Source organism: Pseudopipra pipra, chromosome 11, assembly GCF_036250125.1.
Source record: "Pseudopipra pipra isolate bDixPip1 chromosome 11, bDixPip1.hap1, whole genome shotgun sequence".
NCBI classification, from domain to species: domain Eukaryota; kingdom Metazoa; phylum Chordata; class Aves; order Passeriformes; family Pipridae; genus Pseudopipra; species Pseudopipra pipra.
The window spans coordinates 2327667-2354854 of record NC_087559.1 but is presented as its reverse complement, the minus strand read 5'-3'; the positions used below and the strand labels follow the sequence as shown (position 1 = coordinate 2354854).

The 27188-nt window shown below is 42.1% G+C and overlaps 1 protein-coding gene across 2 annotated transcripts in view; it reads left to right on the top strand.

The window, feature by feature from the left end:
• The window catches only part of LOC135420128 (contactin-4), a 283517-nt gene that overhangs the window by 34298 nt on the left and 222031 nt on the right, over positions 1-27188 (top strand). For both annotated transcript variants that reach the window (XM_064667147.1, XM_064667145.1), the window contains exon 2: positions 4097-4141. The gene's annotated coding sequence lies outside the window, so the exon portion shown is untranslated. The remainder of the gene's footprint in view (positions 1-4096; positions 4142-27188) is intronic.

Sequence of the window (27188 nt, the reverse complement as noted above, 5' to 3'; positions counted from 1 at the left end):
CAAAGCCAGGGATGCAAGTCTGAGTCTGGGCTGCAGCTGGGAGATGATGCTGATCCAGGGGGTAGAACTGGGTGGTACCTCAGGGCCAACATCCTCTGGCTTTGGTTTTGAGGAGGCAGCAGAGGTGGGTGGGCGTGGAATGTCCTCCAGGAGCAGGAATAGGGATGGCAACAGAGCAGCTGCAGGGAACATCTTTGCTCCTGAGGGTTGGTAGGACTGCTGGGAATGAAAATAAGCAAGAGCAGGTTCAGACACACTTGTTATGGACTTATTAATAGTGTGGTTCTCTTGTTTCTTTAGCTTGTTAAGTGAAGAATATTGCCTGTATAAAAAGTGGAAGGTTTGAGGAATATCAAGGTCATATTAGAAAACAGAAGCAGGGAAAGCTCCTAAACAGCATATGTGGGGTTTGAGATAAAGACAAACCCATAGTCTGAGGGCTTTTGAGACTGGGATGAAGCAGAGAGGTGCAAACTCTTGTTGTTTCTTATTTAATCTTTTTTAAAAACAGTGAATTTGGAAGATAGGACAACTCTGTGGTTTGACAGGCAATAAAAACCAGTGCCAGAGCAGGCTGGTTCCATAAACCTAAACCCAGAATGGAGCCAGGGACTGTAAAAAGATACAACAACTCATTTGCTGGTTATTTTCCTGTTGGAAGTGACCAGGGGAGAATTTTGATTGGGGATTCAGAGCCTGATGCATCACTAATGTCCCTTTTGTGCACCAGGCTTGATTTCCTCCCACAGAGAGATACCATCACCTTCCTCTGCAGCCTTCCCTCCAAGTGCTCTGAGGAAAGCTGCATTAGGAATGTCAGGATTTGCATATTATGCTAATGAACTTCCAGGTGGGAAATGCACCTTGGGTTTCAGTGGGATAACTTCTTTCAGCTCAGTCTGCATTAGTTTGTGTCAATATGAACTTGGAGAGTGATGTATGGATTTCTGCTGGCAACAGATGAGAGATCAGCACTTCTCCAGGCTCTCCTCAGTGCTCCCTGGTGCCAGCTCCCAAGGAACTGCCTCCACACACACAAAACAAAAAGTGGAATTTTCTTGTGCAAATACACAGTATTTCTGTGAAATGAAGTGCTGCCTCTCTATTTTTATTTTCTATCCTTAAGTGATATTTTTTTTCCTTGAAGAATGCACTGTTCCTTTACATGAAATGAGGATTGCACAAAACTGAGTTTCTTTTTAGGGTTTTTGGAAGTTACAGCTTGAAGAACGACTGCAGTGGTGACTGGGGAGCTGCATTAAAGGAGTGTTGTTGCCTTTTCCTTTGGAGACAACTTCCTGCCTGTGTTCTGAAGTTTTTTTTCCAAAGCCTTCTGTTGACAAGGGATGCAGAAAATACTGAACCTGCTAAACTCAAGTTTTTAGTGTTGTGTCTTGTCACCCAAAGGAGAGAGCACAGTGTGTGCCTCTCACTGCCTGCCCCAGGTTGGTTTTCCCTTGGGATGAAGGTGTGTGTCAGAATTCAGTGGAAGCTGTGGCCAAGCCCTCCAGTATAGGAGGTTTTTTTTTATTATTTAGTAAAATTCCTTGGGCGCTGCTGATGTTTGGGGGTGGTGTAATTTAAATGCTTGAGGTTTTCCAGCCTGGAAGTCCAGGCTCAATGCTTCTTGTGAGGATAATGTACAATTATTTTAATCCCTGTCTCAAACAGAGAATCATTAAGGTTGGAAAAGCCTCTAAAACTGAGTCCAGCCCTTTACCCAGCACTGCCAGGTCCACACCAAACCATGTCCCTGAGCACCACATCTCCAGCTTTTATGAGGAGCAGTGTTCAGCCTCTTGCAATTCTTATGGGATGAAATACTGTATTTCCAAAGTCACTGCATTCTGAATTTGCCTGTTCCCTGGTCTAAGCCAGTATCTCTCTGCCAAGGCAGGGTGTTCTAAGAAATTGTCCATAAAAGTGTTTCTGTGGTTGGAATCTGAGATTTCTGAAGGATTTGAGTAGGTCTGTGCTGCTGGCTTGATCTCTTAAGTAGACAGAAGTCCTAAGGTAGAGGATTTTTTTTAACCAGTTACCTCAAAATTAAGTATCCAAAGTCCTTGATGGGCATGAGGGAGATGAGATTTTGGCTCGGGTGAGTATCCACCCAACAGGAGCAGCTCCAGCAGAACAAAGCAATAATGAGCTTGGTAGTAATTGCATTTGCTGGGGCTGTGGGGGAAGAGAAAAATGAAGATTTGATCCAGAGTCTCCCACATAAGTGCCAAAAAAAGCCGTTCTAGCTCAGTTATGCACACAAGCCTGACAGGGATTTCAAAAACAACAACCCAAAGCAAATGCAGCTCTGAAGGTTGGGTGGCAGGTGTTCTGTAAGAAACCTCTTCTGCTTTGGCTCTTGGCCCCATGTGCCCACATAAGTTCAGGGATACTTTAGAGATGGCAAGTGCTGAGAAGAACAGAATTTTCAGAGTAAAAAAAAAAACCTGCAGGGTTTTTTTTCTTCTTTGTTTTCAGCACCAAGGGATGGATTTGTAGGTGTCTAAAAATACGTAGCGATGTTGGTCTTGGAGCATTTCTTAACTCGTGCAAGTTGTTCTCCAAAACTTTCTCTGACTGAAGTGACAAGTTGAACAGTTACAGTAAATAGAGTAATATTTTGATTGGTACAAAACCTTTCGTTTCTTCTTGATGTCTAATTAGTGTAGCTCTGAATGTCAAATATTTATCCGCTCTACCCGGCGCGGTGCTCACTTCGGTGGGGCTCCATCTGGCTCTGCCTGCCTGGAAGCCTGTTCCTCCATGGAAGAGCTTTCCCAGACTCGGATCTGGTGCTGGATCCCACCTGTTCCCCCTCCAGGCCTCTTGGTCTGGAAGGGAGCTCTTCCCTCCAGCAAATTCAGGTGGAAGATAGTGCCAGGAAAACTAGACAGGCTGGTCCATGAGTGTGACTGTGCAGAGCCTAAGAGCTGCTGATGGGAGTGAGTGGGGCAAATATGTTAAATGAAGGCATAATTATGCACTTCAACTACCAGTGATGTAATTTCTTAGTACAGAATGTGGTGTAGAAGCCTTTTGTATCCATAGAATCCAAGATTGGTTTGGGTTGGAAGGGATCTTAAAGCTCATCCAGTGCCACCCCCTGCCAAGGGCAGGGACACCTTCCACTAGCCCAGGCTGCTCCAAGTCCTGTCCAGCCTGGCCTTGGACACTTCCAGGGATCCAGGGGCAGCCACAGCTTCTCTGGGCAACCTGTGCCAGGGCCTCCCCACCCTCACAGCAAAGAATTCCTTTCTAATATCAAATTATATGGGTTTCTCAGGGATTTTAGTAGCAAATGTACTTCAGACTTGAACTGAAGCAGAGGGATCCTCTGGTTGTGACTTGTTCATACTGAGTGAGAATCCAACCTACAACCCTCCAGGGAGGAAATGGATGCTTCTCTTTAGGCAAAGGGTCAGACTTTTTTCCCCTGCTTCTCCTATAGTGCAGAAATAAATGCCTATATAAAACTTATATTTCCTTACATTGTAGAATGTTTGCTACATTTTGGTCTCCTCACTGAATTCTAGTTTTATAAACATATTTTCTCCATCCATCATGTTCTTTGTGTAACCCAAAACGTGTCTCTCTATGATTAAAGCATGTATTGAAGAAATTTCCCCTTTTTTCCCCCTACTTTTCAAACTTCAGTTAGTGTGAGGTTTGGATGATCCAATGGTTGTATTGGAACTCCTTGGGAAAGGGCTGTGCTTCAACCCTTCCTTTGGGATTTAGGTTGGTTGGTTGTCAGCTGAGAGCTGCACTGAGTTATCAGGGAAAGAAAGAGTTTCAGCTTTTATTGAAGTCAGAGTTGGTAAAACAAGGTTTAAGTAGTTCCAGTGTGGAGTTTGCAGCTGAGCAGTGAGCTGGTGAATGGACTCATGGAGTGGAGGGAACTGAAAAGGCAGTGGAAAAATTCTGTAGAGCACCTGACCAGGTTACTGCTTTTGTCTTGTGGCACTTTGAGAATACCCAACTAAAAATAATCCAAGACAGCCTTTCTCTGTAAAATAAATCAACTTTAACAAGAATGAGTTTAATGTATTAAAATATCAGTATAACTGACTTTTCCCATCTGCATTTGTACTTTCAGGTATTGGAAATTTGACTGAAGCCTACCTATCATGCACTGGAGAAGGTAATGATTCTTTAATACTAATTTTAATGTGTTGGTGATGCTAATTTCTCTTTACTCTTGCCATTGTTGTGTTGAAATATCAGAATCTTCTTTGTATTGTTTTGCCTTAGACTGAAGAACTGCCCCAGAGTTTCCCAGTGCCCTGACAGTGGATTTTAATCACCCTTTTTAAAAGAATATATGTCTGTCTTTAAGTTCTTGGGGTGTATATGTTGCATTTATGCAATTTTACATGGAAGGGTTTATGGATAGCACAGAACAACTTGTCTTCAGCTTGACTATTTTTATAACTGAGCCACTGTTTAAAAGGTTGCACATAAGTTAAAGAATAGATTTTTTACAAAAGGATATTGATATCTTGTTATCAATAGTGTTTAGGTGGTTTGTTTTTTGGTTTTTTTTTTTTTTTTTTCTGGTTAGGCTCTTATTTGTCTTGTGAGGAGATTTTCAAAACTGGTGTTTAATTAATCATTGAATGACTGACCCTCTAGTTGAATTAGCCAAACAAACCTGTGGTGTTTCTGAAACTCAAATTTTCTTAATGGCATCTCAGTTTGAATGTCAAAGGGAACCAGTATTGTTAGTGGAAAGGTGGGTTTTGTACAATAGAACCTGAAATTATCTTGAAGGGCTTTTTTTTCAACGTGCTTTTAAGTATGAATTGTACGATGTTATTTTCCAAGGAGAACAAAATGTTTTCAGATCTTACAATTAAGTATTTGAAATATAAATGTCGTCTTCCTTCTTAGCTTTAGGTGTTATTTTTCTGTCTGTTCAGAGAAGGTTACAGGTGGCTTCTGATCAAAATACTTAATTTCTTAATTCAGAAATGTCTGCTTAGTCCTGGGTAGGGTTCACAATGAAAACTGAAGCTATGGAGATGCTGTAAATATTCTTTTGGAATGTGCAATGCTCTCTTAGTGTGAGGTTCTCCAAGACAGCATGATAAATTTTGTGATATATCACTTGCTAGTGGTCTGAAAGGAAAAGCTTATTTCTTAATATAAAAGATAACTTTGAATAATGGACTCCTCATCCCTTTGGACAGTACTCCTAAATTAGCCTGAGAGCCCTTTCTCAGGTGCAATCTCATTTTCAGGTTCCCCACGGTAAAAAGGAGATGCTGATCCCCATTTCGTTTGGAAAGTGGTTTCAATCTGCTGATGAAAAGTACTTGTGAAGAGTTAGGCAACCTTGATTAATTGAGCCTGAATAAGAAGTGCAGGATCAAATCTCAGGATATTATTTTTAGGCTGCAGCCTTGTGTTCTGCATTCCAAATCCTTTGATGCCAGTGTGATAGGAGGTGGGAAGGGCTGGAGCAGACACTCTTATTCCTGCTGGAATAATGGCTTGCAAATGCTGACACTGCTGCAGACAGGAGGGGGGAAATTTGCTTTTTGTTTACAGAGCAACACAACTATTTCTCATTAGTGAGGATGTGACTGGCATTGGGGTGGAATGCCTGGATTCTGTGCTGGAACCGGGAGTGAAGTGGTGTTTAACAAAAGCCAAGCCTGGGGAAGTGCTGGGGGAGTGAGAACCATGAAAAGTTCAGCGATGAGCTGTGGAATGTTTAGGGCTGGGACTGGGAGGCAGAACTGGGTTCCTGTGGTGTGTGAGGAGAGGAATAGGAATGTCACCTGAGCTGCTGAGATGTCTTGAGCTGGGAACTCATGAACTTTGTGAACTCATATGAACTTTATGTATCTCAGTTCTACTCTTTGACCAGCAGCAACCTCAAGGTCAGCGCTGTGCTTTCAAAGAACGAAGCACAAGAGTGTTTTTTAGGAGAGAGTGGTCACACACATTGCTGTGCTTGACAAAATTCCACTTATGGGGACTGCAAATTCAGCTTTTATACCCATTTCATCTCTTGGACAGGGCAGGACTTTCTAACCCCCACTCCTCAGCAGCACGTGGCCCTTGCTAAGCCCTAAGCAAGGCCCTGAGGAAGCCAAGTTTGGGGTTTTGCTTCTGCTCTGGTGAATCAAAACTGGCTGTTGTTGGCCAAAGTGACTCAATTAAGTCGATTTGATAGGAAACATTTGTGCATTGTAATGGTATAATTATAAAATTCTACTTTATTACCTGTCAAGCTAATTAAACCAGCAACAGGTTAACAGTCCTCTTGAAGCTGGTGGCATCTGTGCATTCTATTCAAAACCAGGCTTAGAGTGTCATTTTAATTAGAAATATTACCAGTAGACACTGTACAGCTGTGCTGGAGAAATGTCCTGATGCTGAATGTGCTGGGTAATAGCTGGAGGAAAGGAAATTACAGTGAATACAGTCTGGAAAAGCAGTCATTTAAGGCAGGGTTTGAAAGGATTGGGACCGTCTTCAAGGGCATCCAGAGTGAAGTGGCAGCTTTCTCTTCCCTGAATTAGTAAAACTGCCATTTTGTGCTGGATTTAGTTGTCTTTTAAAAGTTCAGGAGGCTCTGCCCTCTTGGAAGTTGCACCTCAGAGATAGTTTGATGATTTTACAGGAGAGTGAAATGACAACTTTTTGATATATATAAGCTGGATTTTAATTAATCACTGCAGAGTTCACATTTTGCTTGATTTTGGGGGTAATGTTTTGAGTCATATTTAGGATGGAGTCCTCATGGCTTGACTTTTCATCCTAAGAACGTGATGAGTACAAAAGGCACCAGCCAGATACTTGGACAAAACTTAGAATAGAGTGATGTTCACTCATGGGTGCCTCGTTCCAGCAGCTTTGCAAAACTTTGAGAGTGGTTTTCTTTCAGAATATATGTGAGGGTGTGTTGTCTGTGTTCCCTGAGTGGGTACCTGGGGCTGGAATAACACCAAGGGATGTCTGGTGAGGCAGCAGGGCCGTTATTTCTCAAATGTGCCAGAAGGAATATTTTGGCACGAAGCAAATCTGCCCTTCTGCACTCGTTTGATATTGTAAAAGAGATTATTGTGGCCTTACAAGAAGGTTAAGATGTCGTGAAGTTTAATACACTCTGAAAGTAGTCCTGTTAAAGCCACTGTTGCTCGTGATTGATGAGGCAGGTTATGATGGGAGCTCTAAATCTTGTGTTTGTGTGTGCAAATTGCCATTTCCCAGCCTTTTCAAGGTTGCTGAGTTTATCTCGTGGTGCAGCCCATATTTAAGGATTTCATGTAGCATTAGCCTTTGATTAAGGGGAAAGGAACTTTGATGATAAAATGCCCCTAACAGTGGTTCTGTGGACCAGCTTGGAATAACTTATCAGTCATTTTTCATGACTGAGAGCATGTTTGGGACATGAGGGTCACCCTTTGAGGATTAATTTCTGAGATAAACAGCTAATGGCTGTTGGATGATTATGGTCAGAAGCAATTATTATGGCATTTTTCAACTGTTCATTCCTACAATACAAAGTCACCAGGCGAAGTTTTAAGCTGCTGTTTAAATAGCTGGGTCAAGATATGTCAGCCTGGATTCCAAGGTGTTATTGAATGATAGGAGTTGCTGACACTTCTTCACCACCTGCTCTGGCAGAGGTGGGTCCTGACAGTTGCTTTTGCCTATTTTACCTTATTTTTTCCTATTACCTGACCTTTCTACACCCTCTAAGTCAGCAGCTCAAATAACCAGTTGGCAGCTTTATGGAGTCCCCTGTAAATATCAAAGTAAATATGTATTTTGCAGATATAATAAAGAACATTTCACACTTCGCTTAAGTTTTCAGGCAGGTGTCACTGCCTCCTTCTCTTCCCCTGGGCTTCAGGTTCCCTTTCTTCTGTCTCCTTTTAAAATTTCTGTCATCAACTGAGCTGAAAGATCTAATGGAACAGGACATTGTGAGGACAACTCATGAGCTGCTGGAAGGTGGAGGTAATAGTGGTAGAGCCTGAAAGCCAAAGAAACGTGTCTGTTTAATTCTATTTAATAAAAAAGAGAGAGCCCTAAACAACAGAGATATGGGGAGCTGCTGTCAGAAGCACTGCTTGAAAGGAGCGAGGAAGTGTCTGAGGGGAGGGATTAGTGCATTGAGAAATAAACTGCTGAATCACTGGGAGCAAGGAAGCAATACAGAGTGGAGAGGCTCTGCAAAAAAAAAAAAAAAAATGGCTGCTGTAATTCAATTAAAATCACAGTAGGATTTGCTGGTGGAGATGGAACATCCGTCATCCCGTATCTCGTGCTGGCTGGTGCCTCAAGGGCTGCTTAAGTGAGTGGAGAGCTCCTGAAAAATGCTGGAGTGACAGTTCTGCAGTGATGTGAGTCTCCTTTTCCTCACAGACAGATGTGTTTTCCCCAGCACACCTATTGAGTTTGAACTGCTGCTCGGTCTTCAGGCATGGGACGCTTTTTTAGTCGATTATCTGAATAAAAAGTTGTAGTTTCTCCTGCAAACTGGAGGAGGGAAACCCTGTGGGAATGCTGCTTGGGCTGTGGAGCTGCAGGGGTTGGGGGCTGCAAATCATTTGGGCTTTTATGATATTTTTTTTTTTCTTAATTATTTAAAGATGTGCCCATGAGGGGCTGAGTGGTGAGGGAGCTTCAACAGCCTCCACTCGTGTCACCAGTGATGTCCAGGGTATAAATGAGAAAAGGCTTGAAACCACCAGCAAAGGAGCTCTGCTCTCAAGTGGAGGAGACAAAACCAGGTTGGATTTTAGTCAGATTAAACTGCAGATTAACTTAGCCTGGTGACTTTTTATTGTAGGAATGAACAGTTGAAAAATGCCATAATAATTGCTTCTGACCATAATCATCCAACAGCCATTAGCTGTTTATCTCAGAAATTAATCCTCAAAGGGTGACCCTCATGTCCCAGACATGCTCTCAGTCAGGAAAAATGACTGATAAGTTATTCCAAGCTGGTCCACAGAACTTTCACTTGGTTTTCAGTCAGCATTTCTTGCTGCAGGTGGGACAGGAGGTTTGGCTGTGGCTCTGCCCGTTCCTGGAATGGCTTCTTTGCTCTCAAATCTTATGTTGATCACTTGAAATGCCTCCAACGTGCCCTCAGCCATTTTAAATAGCGTCAATTAACATTTAGGGAATTAATTTCAGGCTCGTGGAATATCAAACATTTACTTTGCAGATGTAAATGAGGTGTTCAGACCGTGCATCTCTCGTGCCCTTTAACCCAAATACTTGTAAGGCAGAAAGTGCTGAAGTCTGCAAACGTGAAGGTGTGTTTTGGTGCTGGAATTATGAAACGTGGCATTATTGCTGCCAGTTTGGACACTGCACCAGTGGAATTCAGTTCTTTGCTCAGATTCAAGGCTTGGAGCAACCTGGGCTAGTGGAAGGTGTCCCCACCCATGGCAGGGGTGGAACAGGATGAGCTTTAAGGTCCCAAACCATTCTGGGATAATGAGAAAAGTGATATCTCTCTCAGTAAAAATTAGGAAATGAAAAACTTAAAGCCATGTCTGGATGAAACACCTGATCCTGTCAACCCTTCACTGTGGAACACTTGATGCTTTTTCTCCTCCGTGTTGAAAATTTGCTACCCAGAAACAACCAACTCAAACAGAAGTTAAGGCTCTTCAGAAAATCTGTAATTAGTTAAGAGGAATCTTTTCTTTGCAGATAAAAATATTAAGTCTGATCTTTACTGAGACTGATTTTGTCAGCCTTTTTACTGATAAAAAATGTTATAAATATGATTCTGCAAAAAGGTGTCAGAGTGGGATTTAGTCAAAAGATGTTTTCCCTGGTCTGTCTTTCGTGCTGGGACAAGGGATGCAGAGATGCCCCTTTTGGCAAATGAATCCATTGCTTCAAAGGATCCTTGTGCCAGTTGAAGGGATGAGAAATGTTTTCAATTTTGGGGGTTCAATTTTTTCAAATCAAGGGTCAATTTTAAAGGTTTCCTTTCTTTGAATTTTGATTCTTAGTTTCTTTGAATCACAGTTGGCTTTATTGAGAAGGAAAATAAGTTGTTGGTTTTTTCTTTTGTCTTGTTTAATTCATTCAAACTTGTTATTGTTCCTATTTATACCATTTTAAGAACATATTTATCACCTTACTTGGGAAATCTGTGGTTTCAGTTTCTCCTAATATCACTCTTTTTAAGTGGTTAAACTTCATACACCGTGTTGCAAGTTCTGTTTTTGTAGAACAGTTGAGTTTGGAAGGGATCTGGGATCTGTAAGGTGATGTAGTGCAACTGCCCTGCTCAAGCTTTCTAGTAAAATGTTATTTTAGGACTTATTGAGTGGCAGTTGTCCTCAATACACCATGTGGCATAAAGAAGGAATTGGAATATGACTCATTTTTTGTCTCCTGTCTGTAATTCCTTCTGGTCTCTTCTCATCACTTCAGCTCCCTTGCCACTTGTAAATCTTTTAGGAGTTATCACTTCAGTCTCTCAGCCTCTATGTTCATTGCTCTTCACATGTAACAACTCCTGTCCATCATTATTCCTTTTACTATCAGGTCTGTATTTTCATTTGTGCCTCTGATTCGTGACCAGTTCTGAACATGCAGGATTTTGGAGCACTTGTCCCTTATTCTGTTCTATTTATTTCAGTAGCTTAACTGCCCAATATCAGAATTTCCTCAACATGGAGCCTTACAGGCAGTAAACTGCATTTCATGCACTGCTGAAGTTAATGGGAATTTGGATCAGCTTTGTGATGCCCTACTTCAAAGTAGTTCAAAGATCTCTTATTTCCTCATTTTCCTCTTAATCTTCGTTCCTCTCATTCCACAAGAATTATCACAATTCTACTGTATCACCTGCTTTGATACAGGAGATCTTATCCAGCACAGTCCTTGAAGTCTTTTTTTCTCTTCCACAGGAAGCAGACGGGGGAAAAAAAACTCTTTTCATGCCAAGCAGATGTGTCCTGATTTTCTTTGTTTTTGCTTAGGTTTTGCTACAGTCTGTTATCCTAGAATTAAAACACCTCATCAGAGGCTAATGATTAGAGCTCCTTCTCTTCCCCCCCCCCCCCCCCCCCCCCCCCCCGTAAAATGTCATTATAGCATTTCTTTCACTTTTTCTTGGTGACTTCTTTTGCAGCTCTTAAACTGCAGTAGGCTGTGCCACTTGAACTCAAGCTTCCACCACTGGCAATCTTGTATATAAGTAATTCTTTTTGATACAGCTACAAAAATATATCGTTCCTAATTTATTTTTATGCATCAAGATCTTACACTTTCTGATCTTTTGGTGTTCAAGCATCCTAAATGGCTTGGGTCTTCTTGGGACCAGTGGCAGGACCTTGCTTTGTCAGTAAGATTAGGAAGATTGATCAATTAGGAGGAAATTCTTCCCTGGGAAGGGTGGTGGGGCCCTGGCACAGGTTGCCCAGAGAAGCTGTGGCTGCCCCTGGATCCCCAGAAGTGTCCAAGGCCAGGTTGGACGGGGCTTGGGGCAACCTGGGCTGGTGGAAGGTGTCCCTGCCCAGGGCAGGGGGTGGCACTGGGCGAATTTTAAGGTCCCTTCCCACCCAAACCATTCCACACACATTGTACAGATGGTGTTGCCTGATTACATTTCATCTGCTATTTTCCAATTAATTGCCCTGGTGTGAACCTTGTATTTCTAAGCAAGGGGTAACTGGTCTTTCTCAGAGGACCTCTGGCCATATTTGTCTTTTCTCAGAGCCATGAACCTCTGCTCTGTCTCCCTGCTGCCAGGAGTCCCCAGCAGCTGGGGGTCAGTGCACAGCATTCCAGACACCTTCAGACAGATGTGCTGTTCTCTCTCAGCACAGAGTTGCTCAGATCTGGTTTTCAGACAGAGCTGTAGAGCTGGACAGAGTCTGGGCATCCCTATGCTGTCTCTTTGTTCCTGGGAGAGCTGCTCATGTCTGTCCCTCAGTCCTGACATGTGGCACGTGTGCTCAGTGATCCAGGGCTTTGCACAGGGAATCTCCCAAGGGCCTGCTTTCACCTCTGCTGAGTTTTCATTTCTCTGTCTTTAGTGCTTTCTGCAACTTGCTGCAATCACAAAACACGTTGTCTTTGCTGGTTATGCCAGTCTGGCTCTGGCAAGGGACCTGCAGCTGTAGGCTTGGGTTTGCTTTTTGTCATTTGAGAACTTTTTCCCCCCTTACACCCCGTGTTTACCATCTGCATCGCTGTGTTTACCATCTGCATTTTAGAGATACATTTCAAGTAGTTTTATAACCCTTTTTACTGTATCTTCAACTCTGTTAATTGCACTAAAGTTCACTTTCTGCAGTAACACGAAGTGCTTGGAGTCTTTTTTGTTCTGTTACAGCCTGTAGCAGAAAAAGTCCCCAGTTTCCAGATGACTTTGATTTCCCTTCCTAAGCCATTTTCGTGTAATTCCGCATTCCGATGCGCTCTCGGTGCTAAAGCTCTTTATGCTGTGGTGTATTTTTAACTAATGATGTGTCACTGTACCAGCTTGGATTTTCTTGTATCTATTCTGTAAACAACTAAAGTTCCTTTTAAGGGGGAGGAGGAGGAGAAGAAACGGTGCCAAAGAGCTACAAGCCGCGTTCGTCTTCACGCAAGCAAAAGAGATCAGACTGGCCTGGGCCCAAATTAATTAAATGTTCCATTTAGTGGAAGATGTCAGTTAGGAATAGATAACACTTCCCATCTGAAGCGCTTGACTGGTGGAGAATAACGTGTCTGTGGGAGCAAGCTTCTGAATGTTACCCAAATGTCAAAGCAGTAGGGAAAGTTTTGAGGCTGAGGCTTTGCAGAACGTTGTCTCCTGGCAGGTTCTGCAGCTCCAACTTTTCCATTAAGAGGGGCAGCGTCAGCAGAGTGCTCAGGGATCACAGGAGCCAGCAGGACCAAAGCATCCTGGCATCAAAGGGATGCTCAGAGCAGTTATTCCTGTTTGAGGATTGCAGTGCCAGGGCCAGGAGCAGTGGGAGAACATGTGGGTTTAGAGGGTAATAGTGGACAGAGTAGCTCTTCACATTTATATTTGATGAACTGGTAATTTGGACACACAATGAGGAAAGAAGAGTAAACCCTCTGGGATAAATTTGAGGAAGGATTTAGGAAAGGGACTTGGTCCAAGTAAAGCAATCTATTGACAAGTGTGTGGGGGGAAGGAGACTGGAAGGCTTTCCTGTGGATAATTTTCTGTCATAATTGAATATAGCTGTAGTTTCTGAAAATTTCTATGTCTATAAAATCAGTTATCTGGAATATGTGTTCGTAAATTGAAGTGCTGTAATCTTACATACTGTAGAGCAGGTAACTAATAACCATTTACTGATGTAATACTGCCCTCTGCTTAAAGAATGCCAAACTTCATTGCAGACTTGTACACTTAAAACAAAACATACCTGAGCAAAGAGCATGGGAGGTTTTAATCCAGGAGTTTGGATCATTTTGGTCTGGAAGGCCAGAGCCCTGGTGGCTGTGGGATGTAAAATGTGAGCATTCATTCAATCAGCTCTGTTGTGGGTGGGTTGTTTTACCCATCTGGTGTTGTGAGATTCTTCTTGTGGCTATAAAAATGGGATATATTTTGCTATTCTGCTCTAAAACGTTTATGTAATAATTTTAGCTTATTATAAGAGTCTTGAAGAGAGGGTCTTAGGTAAAAGAATGACGTTAATTGAGATATCCATGAAAATCAGGATGGCTCGTTGTGATTAATCTGCTTGAAATAAATGCCAGAAAGGTGAAAAATGATCTGCTTGTCATCTGAAGTGACTTAATGCACTTCGTTCTGCCACTGTACATCAGGTGTGTTGTTTTTGCTGCAAGCATATTTCATGTGGGATGACAAATCTTAAATCACTACTTTTAGAGAGGATGTAGAGAAGCAGTTCCCCATTGCACTTGATCCTTTTCATTTAATCAGCTCGTGGTCCACTTCATACAAAAACTGTTTCACCCTGATCCTCTTGGTTATATACGTTGCTCTTTACCCCATAAATATCTTAGTTGAGATTTAACTGGGCAAACTTGAGCCACTTGTAATACTTTGGCCCAGGATTTGATCAGCTTGATGTGGTACCTGGTGCCCTCTGTGATGCTCCTGGTACTTGGGGCAGGCAGAATACCTGGGACACACCTGAAGGAGGTTAAAAATGCAGATGGAGGTGTTGATAGAGGATCACCAGAGCACATGGGTATCTGGCAGGGTTTCTGGTTCCCAACCTGAATAAGAAATATCAGAGGCACAAATGGGATCACCAGCTTTGGGGTTTTTTGGTGCCAGTTCAACATCTCACTTCTCTCTTGATGGAACCTCAGCATGTCCCAGCCTTAACCAAGGGATTAAGCCATCTGGGCTGGAAGAGATTAAAATATTAACAGGAGAATAATCAAGGTAGACTGTCCCTGATATCTATCTGCTGCTCACCAAGGTGTCACCTGCCTGCCTGCAGAGGTGAAGGGGCTGCTCTGGGCAGGAGGAGGGGGAGCTCACAGAGCCCCTGTCATGTGGGGGAGACTTAAATTAGATTTTGGGAAGAAATTGTTCCCTGTGAGGGTGGGGAGGCCCTGGCACAGGTTGCCTAGAGAAGCTGTGGCTGCCCCATCCCTGGAAGTGTCCCAGGCCAGGTTGGTTGGAGCAGCCTGGGCCAGTGGAAGGTGTCCCTGCCCGTGGGAGGGTTTTGGGACTAGATGGTCTTTAAAGTACCTTCCAACCTAAACCATTGCAGAATTCTGTGATGATTCTGTGTGCTCCTGTCCCATGAGGCCAGTGGGACCTCCCTGAGCTGCAGTGCACCTTGCAGACACACCGTGCATTCCATTGGTGTAAATCCAAGTCCCTCTGGCTGCTCTGGAGTGACAACTTTCTCAGGAGGGGCAGGGACTGAGCTCTGCTCTGGGGGAACAGGGACAGCACCCAGGGAATGGCTGGAGCTGTGTCAGGGCAGGGTCAGGTTGGATCTCAGGCAAAGGTTCTTCCCCCAGAGGGTGGTTGGCACTGCCCAGGCTCCCCAGGGCAGTGGGCACAGCCCCAAGACTGCCAGAGCTCCAGGAGGGTTTGGATGATGCTCTGGGGCACAGGGTGGGACTCTTGGGGATGGGCCTGTGCAAGGCTGAGGGTTGAACTTGATGCACAAAGTGACAGAGTTAAAGCTCTGCCTTCTGTGTAAATATTAGATGTGATATGTTCTGCTTTATTAAGGAAATGTGTTTGGCATCTTGTTACAGGAGAACTAATTGGGTCCATAGTGAGTGCATGAATTAGGGCTGCCTTCTGCAGCACCACTAATTTATGCATATCAGGGTTTGAAAATGTTCTAGACATCTTCAGGAGAGTTGTGCAGTTTTGGGAAGTTAAAAAAATGGCAAAATAACTCAAGAATTTACATGTAGATGAATCTTCTTCCCAATGCCTAAACATGCAGTTGTACTATAAGTAAAATACTGAGAAATATGAGTTATATAAGGTAAAGTTTTTAAAGCTCCCATTTATCAGACTTGACCAGATAATTCCCAATTTGTAATTATTAGGCTAATTTAGCGTGATTTCCTCATAACAGAATGTGTGAGGATTAATATCATATATTTTCAGAATGAATTGGTGCACATTTGTCTCCATAAAGATCTGGAGGGGAAAGCACTGAGTTGTGGAGAAGTATGGGCAAGTGTGATGTCATATGCTTTGGAATACAGGAATGAGAACATGGAATTTAAGTGTTCCCTGTGTATGAGGAGGATTGTCCCAATGGAGACTGGGGCCAAAGGGTAGTTCCTTTCCTTATTTTCCTTTGAATTATGTGAACCTTTGGATTTCTGTTTTAATTTTTCCCATCTTAAGAGGGGTCTGGTGTCTCTAAACTGTGCTGCAGTCCCTTCCTGCGAGCTACAGAGTTATTCTCAGATCCATGTTATGTTTTACATCCATTAAGATATTGGATAAAATGCATAAAAGCAGCCAAACTGGAAATCCAAGCTTTCCAGTTCTCAGGAGAGTGGTCTGATGACCTCATTGTACCAGTATGTGATCCAGCCCAGTTAACTGCTAATTTCTTGAAGCCCCTCTGGGTCAGGAGGAAGGAATGAGATAATCTGATGTTGAACTCGGGAATGTGCTCACAGGGGCTGTGATGCCTTTGGAGCAGGAGGGCTTTTGGAGTCAGCAATGTGTTGGGTGATTTACCATCTTATGAAGTCCCCACAGAATCCTTTAGGTTGGAAAAGACCTTTTAGATCACAGTCCAGTGATTACCTGAGTGTGGCCAAGCCCAGCACTAACTTATGTCCCCAAGTGCCTTTAAAAGCCTTCATGGCTTTTAAGTGCCCTCAGGAATAGTGAGTCCACCACACCCCTGGGCAGCTGTGCCAGGGCTGGACAACCCTTCTCATGAAGGAATTTGTCCTAATATCCAGTCTAAACCTCTCCTGGCACAGCCTGAGGCCGTTCCCTCTCCTCCTGTCCCTTGTTCCCTGGCAGCAGAGCCCGACCCCCCCTCAGCTCCCCCCTCCTGTCAGGGGGTTGCAGAGCCAGAAGGCCCCCCCTGAGCCTCCTTTTCTCCAGGCTGAGCCCCCCCAGCTCCCTCAGCTGCTCCTGCTGCTCCAGCCCCTTCCCAGCTCCATTCCCTTCCCTGGGCGTGCTCAAGTCCTGGCTGATGTGGTTCTCGTGGCATTGCCTTTAAAGGGAGAAAACAGCAGCCAATGTTCACTTAAAAGCACATTTATTGGGTAGAAATATTCTCAGAATCAGGAGCTCAGTCCAAGCAAGTTGCAACAACTGCCAAGTTTCCAGTCTCGGTGGGATTTAGTCAGGGATGCCCCAACTCTCCCACACAGAGATGTTTGAAGCACTTTTCCTACCCCGAAGCGACACTGGAGATGGATTTGGAGCTTCCACATCAAGTTTCAGTATTTACCTCCAAGGCAAGCTTTTCACTAGACTGAACTTTTAAGAGACTAAACTGTGGAGTTAAATATTTCCAGCATCTGTGGAGCTCTCTCTCTTTCACAAAGATGATGTTTTAGGCTTACAAAAGGTGTTTTCAATACATAATAACAGCGTGTCTAGAATATACCCTTTAATTAAAACAAAAGAGCTTGAGAGGGGTGAAAAGAACACCCCTATAAAATGAGTAAGTGCTCACAAGGCTTCCATTTAATCAATAGTCGTGGCGGTGGCGATCGTGAAAACTTCAGTGCCCTCGTTTTAATTAGGGATGTTTTTTCCTGGCGCGGGGGCGGAAAAATATCCTGATTAATTAATTTCTATTCCTGGACCCAGCCAGCCTCCCAGCAGAGCTCACCTGAGCAGCTTGGGGACAGGGCAAAATATGCACTGAAAATGTAAGTGGTCCCCGAGTTGATGTCGTCAGAGCCGGAGCCGAACCCGCGGCCGGAGCTGATTAATGAGTCGCTTTAGTCCGAGAGAACAAGAGGCAAAACTTGAGTGCTGGGGGAACCTGCTGCTGCTTTTGATGGAGTGGGTTTATTGAACTTTTTTTTTTTTTTTTGCCTGGCCAGGAGCTGTGTTATGACTTTCTATAGCAGGAGTTTTGATGTTGGGGCTATTTTAGAAGAAAGAGCTTTGCTGTTTGATTTGCATGTCGGGCTGGCTCCCGCAGTCTGTCCTTGCTCAGCGAGCAGGGTCCTGGTTTGCTGTGCCTGGAGGGATGCAAAATATCCCAGATGGGATGGAAAGGTAACAGCCTTCCTTCTAGAAGGTATTGGTGTACTAGTTGCATATAATTAGGAATGTTAACAAGGGCGTTATTGTGCTAATTATTATGCCTAATTATGGGGAAAAAAATAGAAAATTTCATGGCCACTTTCTGCTAGACAGAACTTAGAAGCTTTCCAGAGACTAAGTACATTAATTAATCTACTGTGCTTGTTTAAATATAAGAATATACTAAAATATTTTCTGTTTCGGGGGGAAAAAAAAAAAGGAGAAATGAGAATAAATGACCTTTCTAGTGAAGCAACCCACTTAAATAAGTAAAAATAAATAACTAAATATAATCACAGAAATGTTGTTTTCAGTGATCCAGTTGATAAAACAGCCCAGCAAGGAGCTGTAAGAGTTATGATCCATTGGGAATGACACGAGAACTTCCAGTGTGAGATCTGGTTATTACAAACTGTAACTCAACTTCCTTTTATTGCTGCTCTGTCACAGAAGTTCACAACTTGATCATCCTGTGCATCAAGTCAGGTTTTAAGAGGACAAGAGCTCCTTAAATACTTTTTCTCCCAGTTTATTTGCACGAGAGGGTAAGAATTCCAGCCCACCTGTACTATTTCAAGGAGTTAGAGCAGTTGGATAATTTCTTAAGCCAGAACAATTTGTACTTTGAGAAGTAATGTTGAGCAGCTCAGGGAGCTACTTTGGGTATAACTTTACCCATTTATACCCCTTTCAGCCCTGTCAAAATTGCTTGTTTTTAAGAGATCAGTGCTGTATATTGCAGGGAAATCATGGAGTCAAGATGATCTTGTGCTCACCCATCTCTGACGCTGAGCACTCCAATCAGTTGACTCAAATATTCATTACAGGAGCAAACCCCTGCTGATTGTAATGAGAATTTTGTCTGCATAAAGCTTTTGTGACTGAATCTGGAGTGGTGCTTTAGACTTCTTAAGAGACTTTCAGAATCTTGGCTCTAAGATAATCTTTCCTAAAAATAATACAAATTGCTCTTAACACCTCATTCAGAAATGGTGGGATTTTTCCAGTGGGTCAAATGGACTTTGGACCAAGATGTGAAACTTTTGTCTTCTGTGTTTGTCTTGGGATAAATATATTTTTGTGTGCATGGAGCTGGACTGCAAGTCAGATGAACAAATGGTCTTTGAATCACACTGGGCTAATTAGGAGAGCCACGTTGTGGTGGAGTTAATTAGATAATGCAAAAAACTCACCCCTTTTCTTGAAAACCATTCAAAAAAAGTAGAGTTTGCAAAATACTTATTCAGTCTGGAGGCAAAATGTTACACAGGGAAAAGGAGACTGAATGAACACTTTATTGTTTGACTCTCTTAGAAATGCTGTCACTTAAAAGGCCCAGAAGCTGCCAAAGGAAAGTTTGTGGAATCTCCAGTCTCACTTTTTTGTATCAAAAAGGCTTTGAACAAACCTTAACTTTTTTTGACAGAGCTGTAAAATTTTTTGGGAGTTCTCTTGGAGTGAACTCTCCCCATCCCTGCTGTCATTTAAAGCAATGTGTTCCTCAGGGAATGGTGAGCACCCAGGGAGAAGAGACAAAATGCTAATGATACAGTGATAATTAAAGCTAATTAGAGACTGGGAATGCAGATGGAGGGAACAAGGGAAGCTAAAAATCTGGGGGTTGTGTAGAGCTCATAATCCCAACAAAGTTAAAGGTCTGGTAGGGGCAGGAGAAGGGGCTCACACACACACATCTCCGTGGCACTGAGGGGGAATCTTCCTAAAAATAATAATAATAATAATTAAAATGTTTCTACTGTTTGGGATAGGGAATCTTCCTAAAAATAATAATAAAAACGTTTCTGCTGTTTGGGATAGGGAATCTTCCTATCCCAATAGGATAGGGAATAAAAATAATAATAATAATAATAATAATAATAATGTTTCTGCTGTTTGGGATAAGAAGGGTGGGAATGGTGGGAATTGTCCATAGCAGCAATCTCTCCCTTTTCCAAGCTGAGGGAAACTTGGCACTGCCATGATGTGCGGTACCTTGCAAGGTTTCTAAATGAAGTGGAGCTTTTCACAGCCCTGAGCAGATGTTTGGGTAATAATAAAGGAGATTTTCCAAAACACTTTTACCATCAAATTGAATAGGAGCAGCAACTCCTTATCAAGGACAAGATTTAATGGAATTAATTAAGATTAAATGGGATAGAAAATCACAAAGTACCTTTTCTTAACCTGCTGAAACTCCAGTAAGACAGGAAACTTCTGGGGTTTAAGTTGTAAGGTGCTGCTTATCCCGGGGAATGGACCATCAGATTGGAATTTTCTGGTTTAGATCCTTAATAGGATGACAAATTATGAAGTGTTATTGATAATGTCAGAACACTAAAGGTGTAAATTATGAAAGACCTAAGTATATTTTTGCATAATTTTTACCATTGGTAGCATAACAAAATTTTAAGTCTTAATTCCGTCTGTTTTCTAAGTTCTTTATATAATTTTTTTTATCATTTAAGTCCTCACACATTTGTCATTTTTAAACATATTCAACAGTCACTTTAATACTTTGTTAAATGGAAAAACCCAAAGTCTAATATTTTTCAATATTTACTCTCTGGAGATCCACTGAATTAAATAAATGTAATTGTGTATTGATCAAACAGTATTAAATCCCTTGGTTTCTTGAATATTGGAAATTCTTTACTGCAACTTTTTTCATCATTAGGAAAAATCTTCTATATGAGGTGGGTTTTTATCTATGGGGAAATGGTGCTGGGCTCCCCAGGATTGGGAATATTCCCCCTTAACTGATAATTTTGGACTTTTGTTCATGAACTAAAGTCTTGCTGAAACAAGCAAAATTTCCAGCTGGCCTCATTTTACTGTTTGTTTTGGTTTTAAAGTTAAAATTGGACATTTTTTTAGCCATTTTGAGTTTTACTTTGGCTTTGGAAAGCTCAGTGACTGCTCAAACTCGGTAGCATTAAGGGCCTGAAATGTTTCTTTACTGATGTCTTTTAACACTAATGCCTGGAAGTGTCTGTAATTCCCTGATAAGTTTCAAGGGAAATGCAAGGTATTAAAAATTATATATATATATATAAAAAAAGGGGAAATTAGTGTCTTTTACTTGTCTAACTCAGAGGTGTCATTAAAAATGGCAGCTTCTGGAATGAGAAGGATGTTACCAAGAACTGTTACAACTTACTGTATTTGGGAGGGTTCTGTAGGGAAAAGCTTTCTGGGAAATGGGATGCTTTTTTCCATTCTATTAAATACCTTTTAAAAAGGACGAGGGAGTTTGAAACGTTTGTCCTCTTGGTGCTTAAAAGGCTCAGTGCTCTGCCATAAGTTCTGTTTCGTGTTTATTTGTATATATGTATCCCTGGTCTTTGTGCTTTCCCTGAAATTCCATCTCTCTGTGTCCATAAATCACGGCACAGTTGTGCTTTAATGAACAAGAAACTTCACAAGTTAGAAAAATCCTCTTTTTAGTCAATTATCGTAGCAACTGCCTTATTTATTTTTTTTTGTTTTGTTTTGTTTTCTGCTGGTTACAGAAATGCGTTTTAAAAGGCTGGAAAATAAAATATTAATCTCTTTTTCTTTTCAACCTGTAGCCCTCGAGTCTGGTGCATCCAAACATTCATTAAAACTAATTTGGATATAAATGGGATTGTACCAGAATTCAGCTCAGAGCACTAATTACATGTAAAAGCTTTGGTTACACTAAATGGTCGAGCACTTGTTAAAAACAGGCCATTGCCAATCACCGTCATTAGCAGGGAGATTATTAAAGCACATTAAAGTTTATTTCGAGGAAGTTCTGACTCGAGGTAAGGCAGATCTGGAAACAAATGAAAAGGCTCAGCTTGAATTATTCAGAGTGAAGAGCAGGGGGGCAAAAAAAGCCTCATGTTTGACAGGAACTTTTTCAGGAGGGTTTGTCTGAGTTTAAAATGGGACAGAGAGGACAAAATTAAATTTTGGCATGAGTACAGGATGAGTATGGGTTTGTAGTTTTGTCTCTCTATTTATATATGTATTTTTATATATTTTTTCTATAGAATTTTGTCTGAATAGCACAAAATGTTTGTAATCCAGCATGTTTCTCTTCATTAAGAGGTGAGGAAAAGCAATAATCCAGCTTTTTGTGTGTGTATTTACACACAGACTAAACACTGAACCATCCAAAGTAGTTTATTGATGCAACTGCAAAAAAACCAATAAATATTTGGAGTTTTGTGCCTATTTAGTTAATAACAGAGCCACTCACTGTAGATACTTCCTAGTAATGTGGAAATAGAGATTGTCACTCCCATCAGTGCTCCCAGCTTTGTTCCAGCACTCTTCTAGATGTATTTTTCTTATTTAAAGTTACTTTGTTAAATTCAAAACAAAGCCTCTTTCTCCTCTTTATCACCACTCCAGACCAGGCAAATCTTCCTCCTGTATTTATGGGCTTGATTTTGGCCAGTAAAAGAGTTACATTCCCAAAAGAATTCGCTATAAATTGTATTTTGAGGAACCTTCACTCTTTTATCTTGGTGACTGGAAGTTCACAGTTGAGATAACGTGGATCCTGTGAAAACAGTGGATGGATTTTCACAGTAAAATCTGTGTAAATAAGCACTAATTACCCCTCTGACAGGCAGCAACCCCCAAATCTGTATCCATTTAGGATGCCAGGCTTTCTCTAAGCAGTTTTTCTGAATAATCCATTTTAGGCATTTATTAACCTATAAATACATTTTTATAAATCTCGATGACATTTGGGTATTTTATTAACCACAATAAATGCCAGTGAAAATTGAATTAAGAAAGCTTGTAATGTGCTTTACTACCAGGTTCAGAATTTTGCTGAGCTGTAAATGGTCCTGCTTTATATCAAGAATAAATCTGTTTGAAGACTGCAGGAATAATTCTTTTCCTTTGTTGCCAGAGGCCCTGACCTTTATGTTGATGGTTTTTAAGAGCTTCACCTATGCATTATTCTCTCTGTTTCTGTAATAATTTGATTATCTGCCCTGAGCAGTTGTCACAGTCTCAGCAAGAGAAGGGAAGGGCTTTAGGGGATGGTACAAAATAGGGGCAAGATGGAGAGTTTGGGGGATGCTGGACAAAGTTGTGACCACCCTGATTCCACAAACCCCTTGCAAAACATGCACAAACTTTTCCTTCTTCCAGTCCTTACAACAAAACAGGTACTAATTTTCCCCAATTCCAAAAGTTGAGTTTATTCCAGATGAGAGTTTTCCCTTTCACTTACAGAATTAAGTTTACAGCTTGGACAGTTTGCAGTGGATGCACCAAAGCAAACTTTTTTAGGGGAAGTTGTTTTTATTTCCTTTTTTGTTGCTGAAGATGCTGCTATAAAACTTCATCCTCTCTTATTTATCATCCTTTTTTACATCTCCTGTCCAACACTGAGCTTGTAGTGTTTGTTTACATGACCTATGTGCTTTTGACTCTTGTGATGATGTTCCCTTCCTTAAGTAAGTGTATTTTTTTCCCCCAATATTTGCATATGAAGAAGGAAAAGCTGGACTTAACACAGTGTGGCTTTTCTTGTGAACCCAATTAATTTTTTTTCAGTTAGTGAAGTACAATAACCTCATTATTTCAGAAAGCCACTTCACTTTTATGGTACCTAATCCAGTGCCTGAGTTGAAGTTAAAATTGAGGGAGCATCTTGATGGGTAAAGACACTGATTTAATTAATCCTGGCTTAATATCTTAGTTCCATGATCACTCCTTGGCAGAACAGGTATCTCTGCAGTGAATGGGGCCCAACGAGGAGCAGCATCTCTGTTGCTATAAACCAGAACAACTCCATTGATCTAAAAGTATTCATAAACTGCAGGCAATTAGGCAGGGAGGAAGATGCAAGAGTCAAGGTCTCAGAACAAAAATATCTCTCTTCATTTATTTCTTTTTTTTCTCTGCCTCTGAAGCACAGAAAGGCCACACCATTTGTTTGTATTGACTTAAAGGTCTGTCTGAGGAGCCACTGAGCACCTCATTCATTTAGAAATCCTTCCTCATCTGTTCCATGATGTGCCCTCAGATGGGAAGGAAAGGATGCACTTAACAGCAAGACCATGGGCATCCTGGAAGGGGAAGGCTTTTGAGGCCCTGCCAGGATGTTTTGTTGTTGTTTGGGAACAGTGGATGTAGTTTAATTTGCATTAAATAGTTTCTCTGCTGTTCCTTGGGAGAGGGGACAGAGGATGGAAATAACTTCTTGTTGCTTCAGATTTCAGCAGAATTTAACTCTTGCACAGGTGGTCCTGGGTTCTGGGGAAATATGAGATAAAACCAGGCTTGTTGGATGGTTTGACCCACAAAATACATCCTATGACATTCTGCTTTGTCCATCACAGAGAGGGTTTGTGTTTGGACATCAGCTTTGAGTAGAGACCTCATTTAGAACGTCCAGAGCTCTCTCAATACTGCTGCCCTTTCTCTCAGGAATATTCCACACTTATTTAGGACATTTGCATGGCAAAATAGAAAATATGAAGTCTCTCTGCAGCCCATTTTGTGTAAGTGTGGCAGCTACAGGTCAGTTTTAGTCCTGTTTCCCTTGGGTTCTCATCCTAAAGATAAAAACCCTAAGGAGTGACAGCAAACAGCTCGGGTGTGTTTTCTGTATGTTTGATTTCTGAGACGTTTCTGGGTGAAGAGGAGGTTGGCTGGAGACAGACACATCTGTCAGCTCGGTTCCTGGTGAGCACACATGAACTTCTTCCCCTAAAATATGTCTTATTTTATGTTTCTTCTCAGAAGTGTTGTAGGTGTGATGAGCTTATTTTTGGTTTGAGCACTTGTGCTTGGTTCAGTGAAGAAATAACCTTCATTTCTGGCATAATATGAAGCCTCCATCATGCAGGATTGCTGTGAGTGATGCCCTCAGTGATTTAAAATGCTTTTATGTGGACATTTATCTCAAAGACAGGGCAGGCATTGACCACTTGCATAGTGCATTGCCCCAGAAACCAAACAGCACCTGAATTCTCTTGTCATACTCTCATTTTTATTGTTTTATTTGTTAGAGTAATGGCCAGCAAGACCTACCTCACATTTTCTATCCTTTTTGTCTTTCTCCTGACAGTGGTGTTGGTGATGCTCACATTTACATGTTCCAGGACTTATTCAAAGGAAAAATAGAGCAGAGACAGTGTGAGTGAAGTTTACTTTATATATCATTGTGCTCTGGACTTTTTTAAATACCCTTTTTCACCCTGAACCAAATACCCTTTGCAGGAGAAAAGCTACCACCTAACTTGGATTGAGCCATGCAGGAGGGAAATCCTGGAAATGCTGCTGCAGGCCAGTGTCCAACTCCTTGGGATTTTCAGTAGTAGTTGTAAGGGGCTTAAGGAGAAAAAAATAAATCTCAAATTCAAGATCAAAACAGCTGAAGTGGAAGTAGTTTGAGTGTGATAATCTATGATGGTATTTTATGACTGGGTCACTGTTTTGTCATTGATCACTGTTATCCTAAATAATTTTCCTTCTGTAAAATGTGCTGCTTGTCTGGACTTCCTGCCACTGGAATTCAGACTTCAGGGAGGGATGGAGTAGCATCCTCACCTCTCTCTGAGGGCAGAGATCATTGTACCTGTGCACAGGTGTCCACAGTTACATTATCCTTCTGTGCAGACCAGCTGAGTTCACAAAATACTTCAGCTTCCAGCAGATACTTGGAGTACTTAAAAATTATTTGGGCTGATCTAAAACACTTTGGCTAAGAAATAATTGCTTTCCTGGTATTTTTTGTAACGCTCATCAGGCTCTTGTTCCCTCTTCTTTCTTACTCCCCCAGTCTGTAATTATGTTTTGAAACAGAAAATTTGTACCAAGATGAGTACAAGTGTACAGCTGTTCCTTTAGTCCCTAAATCTATAGAACAAGTTTGTGGAGCCTCTTGAGCAGAGCTGTTGGTGTGAGTGCTGGGCCCAGTGCAAACTGGGGGAGCTTCCATTTGAGTTGTTTGTTTGAAGCATCAGAGCCGAAAGCAGCAGGAAATGGTGACAGATTCCAGCATCCACTGAAGGTTTTCAGAAGTTATTGAGTGGGGCACAGGAGATCTGGGTGTGTTACAGCTGATTTAACTGGCTTTGGTACACCTGCAGGGCACTTTGTGTTCCTCTCTGTAAATCACTTTGTGGATAACAGGTTGCCCAGAGAAGCTGTGGCTGCCCTGGAAGTGTCCAAGGGCAGGTTGGACAGGGCTTGGAGCAACCTGGGCTAGTGGAAGGTGTCCCCATGGCAGGGGGTGGCACTGGATGGCCTTTAAGGTCCTTCCAACCCAAACCATCCTGTGGTTCTATGATAAGCAACCCTGTTGGGCAGTGCCCTGGTGTGAGGCATGACCTGGCATTTGTTTCATAAAAAAATCTCATAGAACACCTTTATCTCTTCATCTCTTTTCTACCTGGTAAGGCCGAGAACACCTCTGGCTCCTGCAGCGCTGGTGGCTCGTTCTGCTGAGCCCATGCGACCGCTGAGAAGAGTTTAAAATGTTTGAGACATCAATTTGTCCTTTTAATGAAGGCAGAGCAAGACAAATAAGGCATGTATGCAGATGTCAGGGGCTCTTAGGCATGTGCATGTCAGCGTTGATAAAGTACTGAACTTCCAGAGCTGGGACTCGATTAGCGCTCGGCTCGTCAGCAGGGTGAGGGGGGGCTCATTTAACACAACATCATCAATTCCAGTTAGGACCAGAGATTTTTTTTTTTTTTTTTGTCCTCCTGGAAGCAGGTTGGACTCGGGAATTCATCAAAATAAAAGTGCCCCTAGCAAAACCAAAAAAAAAGAAAATTCAATACGTGCGTTTCTTCTGTCTGTGGCACTTGCACTCAGCAGCCTCTTTGGATGAGAGGGAGGAGGGTTGTGTGAGCTGCAGCAAAGCTTTGTGCTGATGCTGGGGCTGAGGGAAGGATTGCTGGCTTTTTTTTTGCTGTTTTTTATGAGCATTATAATGAAATGGACTCTTGTTGCATTTGATCACAAAAGAGCTTCGTAACATGATACTCAGGAACATCATTTTCTCCTCTCGGGCAGCCACAGTTCACAGTTGCTTTGGCAGTTACATTCTATTTAATCTGTCAATTTTTCTCACATGGTGTAGCTGCTGTGAAAGGAATTGGAGCTGTTCTGCTCCGTGCTTTGATCCAGCCTGGGAAGCACAAGGTGGGAGACAGCAAACCAAACACAGCATGGCAGTAATTCCTTCCAAATCGCTGATGTTCCAGCACTGTGATTTCTGGTCCTAGGGAGCTGTCAGCGTTCCTCATGGAACAAGATGGCATTGTTTATACCCTTCACTTTTGGTTTGGTGGTGCCTGTTGAATACACTCTTCAGGGCTGGGAAGCTTTCACCCATTTCTCATTTCTAATGACTCTCTGCTCTCTACCTGATTTTTGAGCAAGCTGGTCTGGTGGAAGGTGTCCCTGCCCATGGAATGAGCTGGGCTTTAAGGTCCTTTCCAACCCAGACCATTCCGTGGTTCTGTGATTTGTCTGTGATAAC